Source organism: Macrotis lagotis, chromosome 7, assembly GCF_037893015.1.
Source record: "Macrotis lagotis isolate mMagLag1 chromosome 7, bilby.v1.9.chrom.fasta, whole genome shotgun sequence".
Lineage (NCBI taxonomy): Eukaryota > Metazoa > Chordata > Mammalia > Peramelemorphia > Peramelidae > Macrotis > Macrotis lagotis.
The window spans coordinates 64,840,464-64,857,570 of record NC_133664.1 but is presented as its reverse complement, the minus strand read 5'-3'; the positions used below and the strand labels follow the sequence as shown (position 1 = coordinate 64,857,570).

At 35.2% G+C, this 17,107-nt stretch overlaps 1 protein-coding gene across 1 annotated transcript in view; it reads right to left on the bottom strand.

Moving 5' to 3' along the window:
- GPR158 (G protein-coupled receptor 158) overlaps nt 1-17,107 on the bottom strand; it is a 326,379-nt gene that overhangs the window by 33,364 nt on the left and 275,908 nt on the right. The gene's annotated exons all lie outside the window — the stretch shown is intronic.

The following is a 17,107-nucleotide window of genomic DNA, read 5'->3' as shown; positions in this document are numbered from 1 at the left end:
TAGTGCTGTTCCTACTTACATGCTTGGCTACTTCAAAAACCAAGTATCACCTTTTCTGAAGAAATTTGCTATTGCTACATTTTAATGCTAGTAAAATAAAATGTCAATACTTAGATATCTTATTATATTCCATTCTGACATTTTCCTAATAATGAATTAAGGTATCTTGTGGAGAAGTTTTTCAAGTTTGCAACAGCCACTAGCTGTAGGGGACAAATTTGTAGGCAATTATTCATACATAGACAAACCTAGTCTTTTATGATTGGAATATTTTGAACAATGGAATATCTCTATTTTGGATTACTTTTCCTCATGTACATAATTATAAGTTATCCTTAGTCTTCTGGTACCAATTTTACTGCAGTGATAGTATATTGAGAGCTTTCTGAAACTCATTCACAAGGTCTTCCCCTTCAAGAGCATTTTACATTATTGACAGAAACAATTATGAAAACATGTCAATGACCTATTTAAATACTAGTTTTATGTAATAGACTATAGCATTAGGGAGCTACACTGAATCAGCATTTAGATAATTGGGTCTTTTTTCTGAGAAAAGTTCTTCATTCAGTTTAAGGAATAATTTGGTTGTGAAGCCAAAAGACTTGTTAAGATTCTTCATTAAAAAAAAACATAGGGGTGGCTAGGTGGTGCAGTGGATAGAGCACTGGCCCTGAGGTCAGGAATACCTGAGTTCAAATCCAACCTCACACACTTAATGATTACCTAGCTATGTGGCCTTGGGCAAGCCACTTAACCCCATTGCCTTGCAAAAACCTTAAAAAAAAATACCAAAACCAAACCATCAAGTCTCATTTCCCAGATGCCATTATTTCTCTAATCCCATTCAGTGCTGGACAGTAACACAGCTCCTTAGTCTAGTTACTCTCTCTCCTGAAAACTCAATCAGATTTGGAAGTTACAACAACCCAACCTGCATCTTCTTTCTTGGAGACTTTCCCTGATATTTCACAGTGCTTAGATTGTATAGTGAAATCACAAAGAAATCAGGTTAAAAGAGAAGAGGAGAATCCATAGGCACTTTAAAATTATAACATTTGAAGTATCCTTAACAAGGTTATGTTTATCCGCAACTGGAAAATTAATAGATTGCACCTTTGATAACTCTACTGTGCTCAACTCAATGATTTCTTTAAATGGTGGCTGTGGGCAATGAAGCTCATCAAACTACTAGTATTTGTCAAATCTAAGGAAATAAAATTCTGCTTGTCACTTTCATATCCTTAGGTTTACTAAACATTCATTTTGTGAAATAATGAAGTAATTAAGTATAACTGGCATCTTACATGTGACATTATATTATTTTTTCTTTAGCTAATAAAGTGTGTTTGAAGTTAAAAGCTAATGAATGGCCAAAAGGGGCCTCTATCCTCAAAGCTGTCTTAACATTTTATACCTCTTTGATTCAGTTATCACTCTCTACTCAGTATTGATTTTTGTGTGTATTGTTCTTATTACTCTTACTAGATAATTAAGAAAGCCCCTGAAATCTGGAAGTAATCACTGTGGAACCATCATATCCCCCCAAGTATTCTCTTCCTCAGGCTAAATGTCCTTAATTCCTTCAACTGATTCTCCTATCACATGAACTGGGAGTCCTCCACGGCCCTAATTACTTTCCACTGGCCACTCTCAGCTTCAATATCCTTCCAAAATGGGGGGTCCAAAATTGAAAATAGTAGTCCAGGGGTAGACTTACTGGGGCAGAGTATCAACCCATTAACAAATATTTCTCAAGAACCTACAATATTCTCAATGCTAGGCTAAATTCTATGGGGGAGAAGTACAAAATTAAAAGTAATAGATTTGCTTTTTGCCCTTAACAAACTTAGAGTCTAGTGGGGGTGACAAGAATTATACTCATGAAATAACTGACAGGAAAAGGAGGGCAAGGTGTACAGGAGGAGTCCTCCTCACTTCTGGTACACAGCATCACACGGAGAAAGGAGCAATAGAACATCTGTCACTATGCAAATGCACCAGGATGCCAGAGATGCAGAACAGTATTCTGAGTCTACCTGATACTTTTAGTTATGGTATAACAAAAGTGCTTCAAGTAGCAGGTAAGTTAGTGTATCTCACATATAAAAGACCTGGACTGTGCAATAGTTTTGTTGCTAACTAGTGATGTCACTTTGAGCAGGTCAATGAATGAGAGTTCTAAAAATGTCTAGTCTGATTTTTTTCATTTAATAAGCAAAGAAATACAGTAGACCTATATTGTCTCCAAAATGTTAGGAGAAGTTAGTAGCAAATGTGGAAACAGAATTGGAAGTTTTGGACTGGAATTATGTCCTTCACCTATACCCCATAAGGTTCAGTTTCCTTACCTATAAAAACAGGATATTAATGTCCACCCTGCTTAAGTCCTAGGATTGTTGTGAGAATCAAATGAATTAGTATCACAATATTGGAGTTTGAAAAGGACTTTCTATTTCATCTAGTCCAATTTCCTCATTTTAGAGTGGAAATTAAAAACAAACAGAATTAGGAAGAGGAAGGAATTCTGCTGAAAGATACACAGAGCTAAGCAGAGCCAGGTGTCGAACCTGATTCTTTTAAGTCTATATTCTTCTCTTCACATACTTCCCCATGAAATTAAGACAAGACCTATAAAATGTGAAATTGTAAGATCTTATCTCCAAAGTAACTCTGGGGTTATATCAGTAATTCATATCCAGTGCTCTCGCTGTTGTACCCAGACTGTATATGAGGACTTAAGATTTGTTCTTTTTGGTTTAATATCTTATTTCATCTTATTCCTAGGAGCTACTACAGGGCCTTGAATATAACTAGTGCTTAATAAACATTTGCTGCATTTGAGTATGTTTAATGGTAGAGCTTTAGAAGGTTTCGACAATTACTGCATAAGGTTTGCTTTATCCTTTAAAATCAATTCTCTCCTTTCTTAATATTCATCCACAGGGGTGCTACTGGTCCTCTCTAAGTCACTGCTCTAGACCTTCATTCCTATCAACTCCCTCCCTCATTCCTCTTACCATGCTAGTCAATTCTCTAACCCCCTCTCCAACCACACTCCTACTCTCAAAAACGATTGCTATTTGCACTCTCTTTTTAATGTCCACTTCTGCCTTTCTTTCTCGTGCTTCCCTAGACTCACCTCTATTTGATAGGCCTCTTAATCATGAGTAGAAGAGGCTGCACCTCCACAAAGGGTCATAAATGAGCTCTTCAAGTGATGCTAAATGTCATCTTGACAAATGTCTTTATTACATAGACAAGGAAACTAGACCCCAGAAAAGGTTAACTGATTTATCCAAGGTCTCACTTTTCTGATTTCATCGGATATTCTATTTGAGGAGCAACTAGGTGGGTGGCACAGTGGATAGAGCACCGGCCCTGGTGTCAGGTGTATCTGAGTCCAAATGTGGCCTCAGACACTTAATAATTACCTAGCCTTGGGCAAGCCACTTTACCCCATTGACTTGGGAAAAAACCCTGGAAAAAAAGATATTCTATTTGATTGAGGCCTTCCCTTGCCTACCTAACAGCCTTGAGATCTACTAAGACAGAGGGTGAAACATGTTACCTACACACATGTTGCCTACCCATTGCTTAAATTTTTCAGGCAAGAGATTATGATTTGAGATATGGGGTTTTAAAATGAACAAATATTTATTTCCTTACAACTTTTCTATTTCCCTTCAATACAAAATAAATTGCAATTTCCTTTTTCTTTTGCTACCTCATAATATCTACAAAACTATATTCATTTCCTCTCACAAAAATCCCAGGAAAGGACATAGTCATAAATGGCTAGAGTCTTGATATTTACATCTGCAATATTTTCTGTTAATGTTTGTAAATCTTTACTAAGCAAAGATTGAAACCTCCACTCCCTTCTCCACCCTCATGTTTTCCTGTTTTGAAACTCTTCATCCTCTCCATAAATCTTTCATCGAGAATTCACCACACACACATATTGGAGGCCTTGCTCTTGTTGTTTTAATATTAAATGTGCAACAGCACAATGTCCTAACCATCCATCTGTTCTTACTCTCCCTACCTGTCAGTCTGATCTTAGGAATCTTTATAAAGTCCCTTTCATCTCTGAGACCTTGGGATTCCTGGATTTTTTTAAATATTATTTTTATTGTCACTAAGATTAAATATAAGCCTTCTGACTGGAATTTAAAGTCCATTAACACTTGGCTACAACCTACCTTTCTAAATTGATTTGTTGTAATTACTCTCCCTTATATACTCAGAGTTCTAGTCAAAGTGGATTATATGCAACTTGCCCAGTATGATATTTGATCTCTCACTGTCAAATCCTTGCATCAGAATCTATAAACAGATCCATTCCTAAAATATCGTCCTTCCCTATCTTAACCTTTTAGAATCCCTAACACACTTCAGGGCATTGGTGTTACCTCCAACAAAAGGACTTTTTTCTTCTCCTATCCCTCGAAATTAATTTGTTTTTAATTTGTACATCCTTTTTATTCACTTCTTTCAACCACATTTTCTTCCATAAGTAGAGGGAAATCTTCTTGAGAGCAGGTAACATTTTGTTTTTGTCTTCAAATCTTTAACATTGTGCCCAATAGAGAGTGGAGCTTAATAATTGCTTGCTGAATTGAAGGGATTGATGAGATTTCTGAACACAAATTCTTGACAACATTGACTACCATAAAGAAACTTATGCCTCCCTAGTTTCTGCAATGTATGTGCCAGTCACACTGATCTATTAGCTGTCCCCTATAGATAGCAATCCATCTCTGGGTTTCTGGACTTTGTACAAGATGTCTTGGCTAGCCTTCAGATTAGAATGCACTTTGACCTTACCTCCACCTCAGAGAATACCTAGCTTCTTTCAAAACCGAACCATACTGTTATCTCTCACAGGAGATTAAGCTTGATGGCTCCAGTTTTTTCTGCCCCCGCCCCATGAAACAATTTTGCCCATAATATTCTGTGTAAGTGTATGTGCTGTTTCCCCTTCAATAGAAAAGAAACACCTAAAGAGAATGTTCTAGTTTCTTTTTGTCAGACTATCTAATTATCTAGCATAGCACATAGCAGGTGTTTAATAATCGCTATTTGTTGTTTAGTCCTTTCAGTTCTGTCTGACTTTTATAATCCTGTTTGGGATTTTCTTGGCAGGCATACTAGAGTGCTTTGCTATTTCCTTCTCCAGCTCACTTTACAATAAAGAAACTGAGGCAAACAGGGTTAAGTGACTTGTCCAGGTGGTGCTGAGCCACTAAGCCAGCAACCTGTGCTTATGTTTAATAATAATATTGAATATTTCTATACTGCTTTAAGCTATGTAAACACTTACAAATAGTGTTTCATTTTATTGTCATAACAGCGCTGGGAAGTAGGTACTATTATGTTCACCTTGCAGAGGAAGAAACTGAGATTACATGATTTGCCTAGTATCACACAACTAGTAAGTATATGATGCTGAATTTGAATTTAAGCTTTCCTAATTTCAGGTCTAGTTTACTCATCATAATGTTTGTTGAATGTTTAATGAAAGCTAACATTGGGAAAATCTATCATTTAATAGTTCATATACTCTTACATGATTTAAATGCATATAAAGGTAATTGATTGATTTAGTAAAATCTCCTAGTTCTTCATTGTGCTCTACCAGGTCAGCACTTTTTTTGAAATAGAAAACCAATGGATTTTAAGAGGTTTTTAATATTCTCCACATCAATCCATTATTTGTTTGACTATATGTGTGTATGCAAACACACACATTCTATAGAAGATTATGAAAGTCTATTATCCACTTTTTGTTTTTATTAAGGACAATGCTATCAATGGGTACATTGACCAGAAAGACTGTTAGGAATATAGACTTAGATATAGAAGACATCTCAGAAGTCAGGTGTTCAAACTAATTAATTTTACGATTGAGAAATTGGAAACATAGAATGGTCACCTGACTTGCTCAAAGTCATTCAGACCCATAGGGTAAATGAGAAACTCAATCAATAAAGACATATTAGTGATAAGGAAGACCTATAATTTTACTTTCTTTATTGGTGATTTTCCCAGTTTTTAAAGTTGATTGATTTGTCTCCTATGTCAAGTCAATGTTTATCATTTTAAAAAATCAAGTAAAAGTACTAGTTTTTAGAATCTTCTCTAAGAGATATGGAAAAGCAATCCTGTAGTAGTACCTTTAAATGTCTGTTACTTCCAGTGTGACTTTCTGTCTTTATTTTTCTAGGTCAAGTCACTCTTAACCAACTTCACCTTACAGACTAAGACACATCCTATTTTCTCTTATAATATATCAGGAACTGAAGTGACAAAACCCAAATGTGTTGGGTTTCTAACATCATAGATGATTAGCATGGCTATACTATCCTCACCAAATATACCTTATTTCATATTTTAAGATCACATGAGACATCAAAGGTTATGTAATCCAAACCTACCATTTACAGATGGTGAGACCTAAAGTGGAAAAGGTTTATTAATATGTTTAAGGTCACAGAAGTGCACTTGTACTCACATGATCTGACTTCCTACCCAAGTCTCTCTTCTAATCTGACTTCTGCTGTGGACTGTTACTTATTCTTCCTCTTTAGAATTTCTACCTTACTTAATTAACAGAACACTCCTGAGAGATAACTCTTTATCTGACAACCTCTTGTTTTTCTCCCTGTTAGCCTTAATCCCATCCTCAATTAGCTTCTTACAAAATGAAATCCCTTGTAATGAAATCCAACTCAATGATCTCCATTTTCTTGCAAAACAATTCTTGATCTGAAAGAGTGAGACTGATTAGGTCCTTGTTTGTTCATATCTCAAAGATCAACCCTTTCAAATAGTCTTGATCCAAGTAAATCAGAGAAAAGATACAAATCTCCAGTATCTAATATCTTTGCCAACAGAGTCCTTTAAAATCTGTCCAAAGATGGCATAATCAAATTGCCATGTTATTTATCTTATAAAAGCAACTATATGTCATTACCTAGTCATTTTGCTTCTCTATATTCAGACTTTTCTTCACAACTAGTGAGATTTGTCTTGATTAAATAGTCATGAAAAATGCTCTATATCACCATTGATTAGAGAAATTAAAACAACTCTGAGATATAACCTCATATTTAGCAGATTAGTTAACATAACAAAAAGGGAAACTTTGGGGAGGATATGGAAAATACACTCTTGGTGGAGTTGTGAATGGATCCAACCATTCTAGAGAACACTTTGGAACTGTCCCCAAAGGGCCATAAAATTATGCATGCCCTTTGACCCTGCAATATCACTACCAAGTCTGTACCCCAGAGAGATCAAAGAAAAAGCAAAAGCATCTATATATACAACATATTTATGGCAGCTCTTTTTTGTGGTGGCAAAGAAATAGAAATAAAGGAGATGGCTATCAACCTGGGAACAACTGAACAAATTGTGGGATATGATTGTGATGGAATAACCATTGTACTAGGAAAAACCCTATTAAGATTAACATGAATTTATCCAAAGTAAAATGAGCAGAATCAGGAAAACATTGATTATGTGTGAATGACTTAGCAATTCTCAGCAATATAATTTACCAAGACAATTCCAAAGTACTTAGGATGAAAAAATGCTATCCATCTCCAAAGAAAGAACTGATAGAAACTGAATAAAGATTGAGGCATACTTTTTTTTAAAAAAAACTTTATTATTGGATTTTTGTTTGTATTTTCTTTTGTAACATGACTAATATGGAAAAATTTTGCATGACTGCATAAGTATAATTATATCAAATTGCTTGCCTTCTCAATGAGGGGCAAAAAGAGGGAAGGAGGAAAAGAATATGCTGCTCAATTTTTTAAAAAATACTTTTTCAAAATTTTGTTCAAATGTAATTGAGAAAAAAATAAAGTTTTAATGTGAAAAAGGAAAGGTGAAACTAGATTGACTTAGGTCTCTACCAGTTATACATTACTTTTGTGACCCTAGGATACTCTACAAATTTTCTGAGTTATGATGAACTATGACATAATGAGTTTACAGTTTGATCAGACAGCCAAATTCAAGAGTGATTTTTAACTGTCTTAGGTCCTCATATTCTAAAATTAAGTACAAATGCATACATATGCAACTATAAAAGTTTTCATTATAGTTTCTAGTTCTCTAATCTGAACACACTTGATTTCCTCAACAGCAAATTGGTGTAATTTTTTGCAACTTATCTGATCATTACAAAGATTCTTAGGATATTTTTGAAAAGAGCCCACATAAGATCCTTTAAAATATAGAATGGTATCAGAAATGAACTTTAAAGTGTCAGATATGAAATTAGAGAATTTTAGAGGGAGCAGGGAAATTAGAAAGCATCATATTCAATCCTCTCATTTTCCAGGTGAAGAAACCAAGTCAGAGAAAAGGGTTTTAGGCAAGTGACAGTCAAAAGTCCTTTGGTAAATTAGACACAAAGATGAGACTACAACAGTTCTGAAACTCCAGTTTAGTTCTCTTGCCTTTAAAACACAATGAAATTCTCTTAACTTCTTTGCATCTCAATTTCCTCATCTATATAATGAGAGATTTGAACCAGATAACCTTCCATCTATGAATCAATAATACTATGAATCTACAAAAGCTTCTTCTAAGTTTTTTTCTTTTTACAAAATTCAATATGCTGGCAAGAGCAAATACATAGATACACAAACTCATACAAATAATCTAAAATGTCTAAGGTTTGCTATTTTTCTTTCTAATTGCATTTACCTTTATTTTTTGTACTAAATAAAAAAGGTGCAGGATATCTTTCACCATCTGATGGCCTACTGCAATCCTCTTCCTTTCTGCCCATTTGAACAATAATAATCAGTCACACAAAAGACAGAAGGCCCTAAAACTCATCTAATATCTATTAATTTCCTAGGCTTCAATGACATTCAGGAAGATAAGTTTGAGTATTAAAACTTATCAAATTATGATTATCTTATTGTAAAATCTAAAGCCACTCAATTCCTCACACTTCTCAAAATAGCTTTTAGAAAGAACAAACACAAAGGGGACTGAAGGTCATTACCTATATCAGGAAGCTTATTCTCAGCAGAGATGCTCTAGGCTTTCAATCTACTTAATTCAGTGAAATTTTCACCACTTTCTCAGAATTTTACTCTTAGAAGAAAATTGAAGAGAATATTTGATAATCAGATGAATGACTCTCTAGGCTTTATTGTATTTATGTGGAAAAAGGAAATTGTTATTCCCTGGACAAAAGTAATTTTTATTTGCTCCATGTGAAAGTTACAGATCTTTTTGCCTTTTGTGTACATGAATGTTTTTACTAAGGAAAAGGAGGGCAGGAAAAAGAATCACATAATGGTAGTTATCTGTAAAAAATATGTATTTGCTATATTTTAGGTCAATAGAGGGGAAAATCCTGATCTCAAGAAGATCTCTTTTATTACTTGATTGAAAAGTGAAAAAAAGACAGAAAACAAAAACAGCATGAGAAAGAAAGAAAGATTGTAAGCTCCCTTTGAAAAGTACAGTGAAATGAAAAGTAGAATTCTAGAATGTGAAAGAAGTCTTACAGATTGCCTTGACCAATTCCCTCCTCCAGTTTTATTCACTGAATAATTAAGGTCTGGAAGAGTTTAGTGATTTACCCAAGGTCCAAGGTGGTTGGTAGAAGATGCTGATTCTGAGTGTCCATTTTATACTAAAATTCAACTTAATAGTTTCTATTTCAAAGCAATTCACTCCAAACCTATTAACTATCTTGCTTAAACCTTTTCTCCTTTCATGTTCTAATGTTTCTTTTTCTTCTTGATCTCAACCCCTAAATACACACTTAATCAATCTGTCTCCCAATTAAACTACTTTTCCTCTACCTATCCACCTGGCAAGATTTTATCCATCTTTTGAAACTCAGATCAGTGCTGTTTCATCTTTATTTCTTTATATTTTTCATTTTATTTTATGTATACATATAATGTGTCTCCACATTTAGAACATAAGTATATTGAGTTTATAAATTGTATCTTTGTTCCTCTTTGTTTTGTTTCCCAGGATGCTCAAGGAACTATCATATTTTATCTCAGTTTTTTCATGGACAATCCAGAAAAAAAAACCAGTCTATAGAAGCTTCCTCCACTTTCTCACTTCCTACTCATTTCCCATCTTTTTTCTAATTTGACCTCTGACTCTACCACTAAAATAAAATTGCTTTCTTTATGGAAAGAAGACAATTCTTCAATCCTGGGTTGTCTTTTCTCTCAACAGCCACTCTCTGGTTAATGCAATCAATTTCTATAAATTCAGTTATCCCTAGGCAAATGAAATCTGTCTTTGGTCTCTGAGTTGTTAACTTCAATGAACTTTTTTTATACTTTTCATACTTCCTGACCTTCCTACATCTCACCTATTCATCAGTTTTTTAAAATGAAAAAACTTGATGCCTCTTTTTATATTATCTTTTATTATTATATTATATTTTATCACTATTATATCATATTATTATTATTTATATTATCTTTAATTAAGATTATAGTACTCTATGCTGCTTTTCTCTATTGCATTACAAAGAATGAAAAAAGAGGAAAAAATACCAAAACAAGTCATAAAGAATGTGCCATTTTCTTACTTTTTGTTATTCAATTCTGCAAAAAAGGTAGGAAGGTACAGTTTCTCATCTCTTTTATAGTTCCATGCTTGGTCAGTATCATTACAGAATTCAGAGTATTTCTTTTTATTTATTGAAGGCAATGGGGTTAAGTGACTTGCCCAAGGTCACACAGCTAGGCAATTATTAAGTATCTGAAATCAGATCTGAACTCAGGTCCTCCTCACTCCAGGGCTGGGGCTCTATCCACTGTGCCACCTAGCTGGCCCCCAGAGTATATTTTCTATACATTAATATCATGAGTCATACTATAGGCATACATTTGCTACTTATTCATTCTGCTTAGTATTTTGTCTTCTCAAACTTCTTTGAATTCTTCATATTCATCACTTCTTAAATACATTATTATCTTAAAGTTCTCCACCTAATGTCTGATCATCTTGTTGCCTGAGATAGGGTATATTTAAGGTATTCATCCTGGGTCATTTCCTCTAATCCCTTGATAACTGTGTCCTGGTGACATGGTCCTGTTTATATATAGCTAGAGATGGATAGATAGATAGATAGATAAATAGATAGATGGATATATAGATTAGATAGATATAATTCTCACCTCTATCCTGAGAAACAGAAATATGGAGGGCCAGGAAATAGCAAGGACAACAGCTAATAGTGCAATATTTGGCCAATGTCTGACCCCACAATGGGAAAAAAAGACAGGTTTATCAGAACACCTATTACTAAAGAAATTACCAGCACCTGGCTGAGGACTATCAGGACCATAGCAAGGGTTAGAGGCAATGATTTTTGGAGGTCCAAACATAAGTTGAATCACTACACTAAAGCGAAAACACAGGAATTTCTGTAGAGATCAGGGCCTTGTGTTGGCCACAATATCCAAAACCAAGCAAGACTGACCCACACTATTCAAGAGTATGGAGGAGAGTAGAACCTAACCCAAGCACAAAGTACCAATCCAAAGATTGAATTTGAAATCAAGAGTAGCAGAAGAAAATGTTGAAAAAAGATAGAAAAATGTAATGAACTGAAGAAACTTAACAGAAAAGAATAAATTTGAATGTCCAATTACAGTCACAGAAACAGAGCACCAAATGACTTGATCCTGAAGAGTGCTTGTAAGAGATACAAAATGTCATAACATAAATGAAGTACCTCAGAAGATTATTGGGAGGTCCAAATGAGATAACATGGGCATAGTGATTTGTAAAACTAAAAGTTTTACAAAAATGCTTGAAACTATTATTATTAGACCACTAAATGGTTTCCCATTCTCTAGCTTTTCCCTTCTCCAAGATCCAGTTGCCAAAATAATTACCTTAGTACACAATCTGATCAAAATAATCTCCTGCTCAAATGTTCCAATATTGACTCTATGATAAACTATTTAAAAATCTCTAATGTGAACTCTATTGACTTTAATTACAGCACTGAATTAATGGAGTGTTTGATAAATACACTAAGGTAAGCTGAGAAGAACTATGAAGGAGTTTTAGCCTTCTAATCAAGCTATAGTCTATGGATAATGGTCTGGAAGTGGCCCCAAGCTGCCTAATAGCATCATTATTGAAATGAAGCAGCTAAATTGAAAACTCAGAAGGTTGCAGACTTCATTAATTGCCTATTTTTCTATAACTTAGAACAATTTTTAATGTCAACATTTTGAACTCAAGATGAAATTGATCATCTCAGCATTATCAGGGCTTTTTAGTTCTTTCTTAAGAAAAAAATAGATAGATAGTTGGATGGATGAATGAACAGAAAGACAGACAGATAGATACATGACCTAATGATGTCAATCACCCATTCTCCATAAAGACTACCAAAGCATTTTTTATCCAACTTCCTGCCTAACTGGTATTTTTATCTAAATTTGAATGTTTTTAGGACAATTAAGGAATAAGTTGCTTCAATTTCTAAATGTTACCTCCTGGTGTTTAATCCTGGCCACATCAAAAACAGTACATTTAATTACTTGACCACTGGCCAGAGAACACAGAATATCACCTCAAATCCCATTATTTGAAAACATTAAATCACTACACAGCTTTAATAGAAGGACAAAGAAATTAGAAAGACCTATTTAATTCTCCAAGACTATTCAAACAAACAAGTTGTTCTTAAATTTTCTGGATTATCAGTTATATTTTAAAATCCATTAAATGCCTTCTATTTAAAATTGTAAATAATTCATAACTATATAAACATCTCTATGCATATATACATACATACTCATTACCTCATTGTATATAACAGGGTTGAATAAAGGGAAACCAACTTATCTAATATGTTAGAGGTACTCCCAAAGGCTTGAGCATATACCCTTTCTCACTGGTAGTCAGCACCTAACTTTAAGAAGACCTCATCATGTCAACGGGGTCTCTATGAGCACATCACCCACAAACTAAAAAGAAGACTAAAACTCCCTCTTTAAAGCTTTTATTAACTTGGGATTCTTTTTGTAATTTTTTATTTATTTAAAACAATGGGGTCAAATGACTTGCCCAAGGTCACAAATCCAGGAAATTATTAAGCGTCTGAGGGCTGGATTTGAATTCAAGTCCTCCTAACTCCCAGGGCAGTTCCTTATCCACTGCACCACCTACCTGTCCCTTTAACTTAGGATTCTTAAGCTTTTTTGTTTGTCATGAATCCCTTTGACCTTCTTTGTAAATGAATGGACCCTTTTTTTCACAAGAATGTTTTAAGTACATAAAACAAAACACATCTATTTACAAGGGAAACCAATGATGTTGAGAATTTTTTTTCAAGTGCATGAATTCCAGGTCAAGAATGCCTGCCTTTGGTAGAGTTTAGCACTTATTTTGAGTTGCATTTCAAGCAACCAGACTCTGACAAAAGAGATAGAGAAAAGTTGTTTCTCCTCAGTTTCTCTTATAATTTGCTAAGTGGGCAACTCTTTCTGACTCATCTTTGACACAGTTATATGGTCAACAGGGAACAAAGAATGATTTTTGCATCATTCCAAAGCGAGCATTTCAGTCCTGAATCAATCAATATATTCCCAGATCCGTGGAGATACCCCATTCCAGCAATTTTCGAGGGTTCCCCAAATCACATGTGTTGCACTCTCCTGATTACCTCTATTTCAGAGGGAAAGGATGGTACTGGGGAATATCTTAATGAATGACAGAACCCAGTTGGAGTTCACAGAAAGAAGGAACACTCAATTGTATGAATCAGTGCTTTAGATTTTTCTAACAACAGAAGTATATGAGTTATTTTTATAAGCACAACCAAAATTTATTTCAAATGGGCCTATCAAATTGGAATTCAAGCAAGTGAACTATATCTTGCTAGAAAATGGATGGAGTTAGTCACAACCTCTATGCTAATACCATTTTCTTTCTCCAAAGTCTACATAAGTCTTGATCTTATAGGGGAAAAGAAATCTATTGTTATTTTTAGAAGATGTTTTATTCACTTATGGCAAATAATTTCATCAGAAGATAAAATTAGGGAAGTCAATGACCTTGCTAAATTATATACTATGCTATTATCTGAGGTGAGATTACCAAAATTGGTGTCAAAAAGTCCTTCAATAAAATTTGCGCATTTGTTTCATAATCTGATAATGTAGAAAGAATTCTTTATTAGGAGTCAGAAAACTTGGGTTTGAATCTTGGCTTGCAATTTACAACCCGTGATCTTGTGAAAATCACTTGACTTCTTTCTTAAATTTCTCATCTATAAAAAATAAAGGTACTAGGGACAGAACCAAGATGTTAGAGTAAAGGCAGGAATTCCTTCTACTCCTTAGCTCTCCCCAAAACTAACCAAATTCTAAAGTGACAGAACCCACAAAAAGACTGAGTGAAACAATTTTCCAGCCCAAGACAACTTGTTAGATCCATGGGAAGGGTCTATTGCCCCAGCATTAGAAAAGACCCACAGGGCAGCCTGGAACTCACCAGAACAAACCAACTCCATTCATCCAAGAATAGCTCATGGTTCACCCAGGTCCCTAGGGGAGCGTGGGTCTGTCAGAGTAGTGGCAGTTTCTAGACCTCTCAGCCCAGAGATTGCCAAAGACATTCAGACTGTCAGCAGGAAAACTCTTTCACACCAGAATGAGAACACAGAACAGTCCAGTGCCGGTCCCTGGGGGACCAGGGCCAGTTGGGTAGTCACCTGGCAGCAGCTTCCATAGTACTAACCCAAGGATAGTAAGGGGGTCAGAAGAGATGGCAGAGGTTTCTTTGCTATCCCAGAGGCAGAACTCTGTTGCTTCACCCATTCTTAGATCCTGTGACCCAGTTTCGGAAAAGGAGAAGAAGCACCACATATTTCACTGCTTGCAGTGAAACAGGGACCTTCCTCATGGTTCTGGGACAGAAAGGCGTGGTTGTGGTCATTCACAGACCAGAGCATAGGCCAGGAGAGCAGTCAGAGCCTATCAAAATATCTTAGAGGAATTGAGATCTTATAAGTCCCTGGGGGGAGTGTCACTGAAAACAGCTGCAAAAACCTTCAAAAGCTTGGGAGTGTGTCCTCTACCCTGGAACCAGAACCCCACCTTAACAAAGAGTTAAAATCAAGTCATAGGCTGGGGAAATGAGCAAGCAATAGATGAAAAAAAATCTGACCATAGAAAATTACTTTGGCCCTCCAGAGGATCAAAATACATACCCAGAAGACATCAAAGTCAAAATATCTGCATCCTAAGTCTCCAAGAAAAATATGAATTGGTCTCAGGCCATGGAGGAGCTCAAAAATATTTTAAAAATCAAGTAAGGGAGGTAGAGGAAAAATTGGGAAGAGAAATGGAGAGCAATATGGGAAAATCACAAAAACCAAGTAAGCAACTTATTGAAGGAGATATCAAAAATACTGAAGAAAATAAGATCTTAAAAACCAATTTGGGTCAAAAGAGTTCAAAAGGTTAGTGAGGAGAAGAATGCCTTAAAAAAGCAGAATTGGCCAGATGAAAAAGGAGCTATGAATGTTCTCTGAAGAAAATAATCCCTTCAAATGCAGACTGGAGCTAAGGGAAGCTGATGACTTTGTGAGAAATCAAGAAACAGTAAAATAAAACAAAAAGAATGAAAAACTAGAAGAAAATGTGAAATATCTTATTGGACAAACAACTGAGCTGGAAAACAGATCCAGAAGGGATCATTTAAAAATGATTGTATTACCTGGGAAGTCATGACCAAAATAAGAGCCTAGACATCATTTTTCAAGGAAATTCTCCAGGAAAACTGCTCTGATAGCCTAGAAGCAGAGGGTAAAATAGAAATTGAAATAATTCACTGTTCAAAAATGCAAACTGCCAGGAGTATTATAGCCAAATTTCAGAACTCCCAAGTCAAGGGGAAAATATTGTAAGCAGTCAGAAACAATTCAAATGAGTTGAATTTGAGGATGTAATATATTAAATAATACATAATATATAATATATTATTATATGTAGTAATATATTATTTATTTAATTATATTATTTTAATTAATATTAAAATATAATATGTATTAATATATGTAATAATGTATTATTTAATATATTTTACCCTCAAATTCAGCTCCCTCCTGTGCCCTGTCTATATGTCCTCCTTTTAATTGCCATAACAAATGAAAGGGTCATATGATTTATCAGTATTATCTTCTCATGCAGGAATACAAGCATTTTTTTTAGGTTTTTGGCAAGGCAAATGGGGTTAAGTGGCTTGCCCAGGGCCACACAGCTAGGTAATTATTAAGTGTCTGAGACCAGATTTGAACCCAGGTACTCCTGACTCCAAGGATGGTGCTTTATCCACTACGCCACCTAGCCTCCCCTAGGAATACAAGCATTTCAACATCATGAAGTCACTCATGACCTTCCCGTCCTGAATCCTGTACTTTAACATCAAACTTTCTTTTTAATTATGTCATTTCATCAGAAAAGTTTGAAAGTTCCCTATTTCATTGAATATCCATTTTCCCCCTGAAAGAGTATGTTCTGTTTTACTGGGTAGTTGATTCTTGTTAGTAATCCAAGCTCTTTTTCCTTCTATGTTAGAGTTAAGGGGGAGAAAGGAATTGACTGGGAGAATGGGAAAGCAGAGGTAGAATGGGGTACATTATTTCACATAAAAAGGCAAAAAAAAAGCTTTTGCAGTGAAGTGGAAGAGGGGAAGGTAAAGGGAAGCGAGTGAGTCTTATTCTCAAAGGAATTGGCTCAGAGAGGAATTAAGGTACACACTCAATTGAGTCTAGACATCTAACAGTCTAGAGGAAAATAGGAAGAAAAGGAATGGGAGAAGGGGGATGGGGGGCAGTGTAGGTGATAGAAGGGAGGAAAGGTCATAGGAGAGGGTATTCAGATACAACACATGTTTGAGGAAGGACATGATGAAAGGAGTAGTGCTGGGACCCAAGAGAACTCTATCCATCCCAAAGACAGAGCTGATGGTGTCTGGAAACAGACTGAATCATACTTTTCCCCCCAGTTTATTGTTTTGAGGTTTCTCTTTCTTTCAGGGAGGGTTATGTTTACTTCTACAACAAGACTAC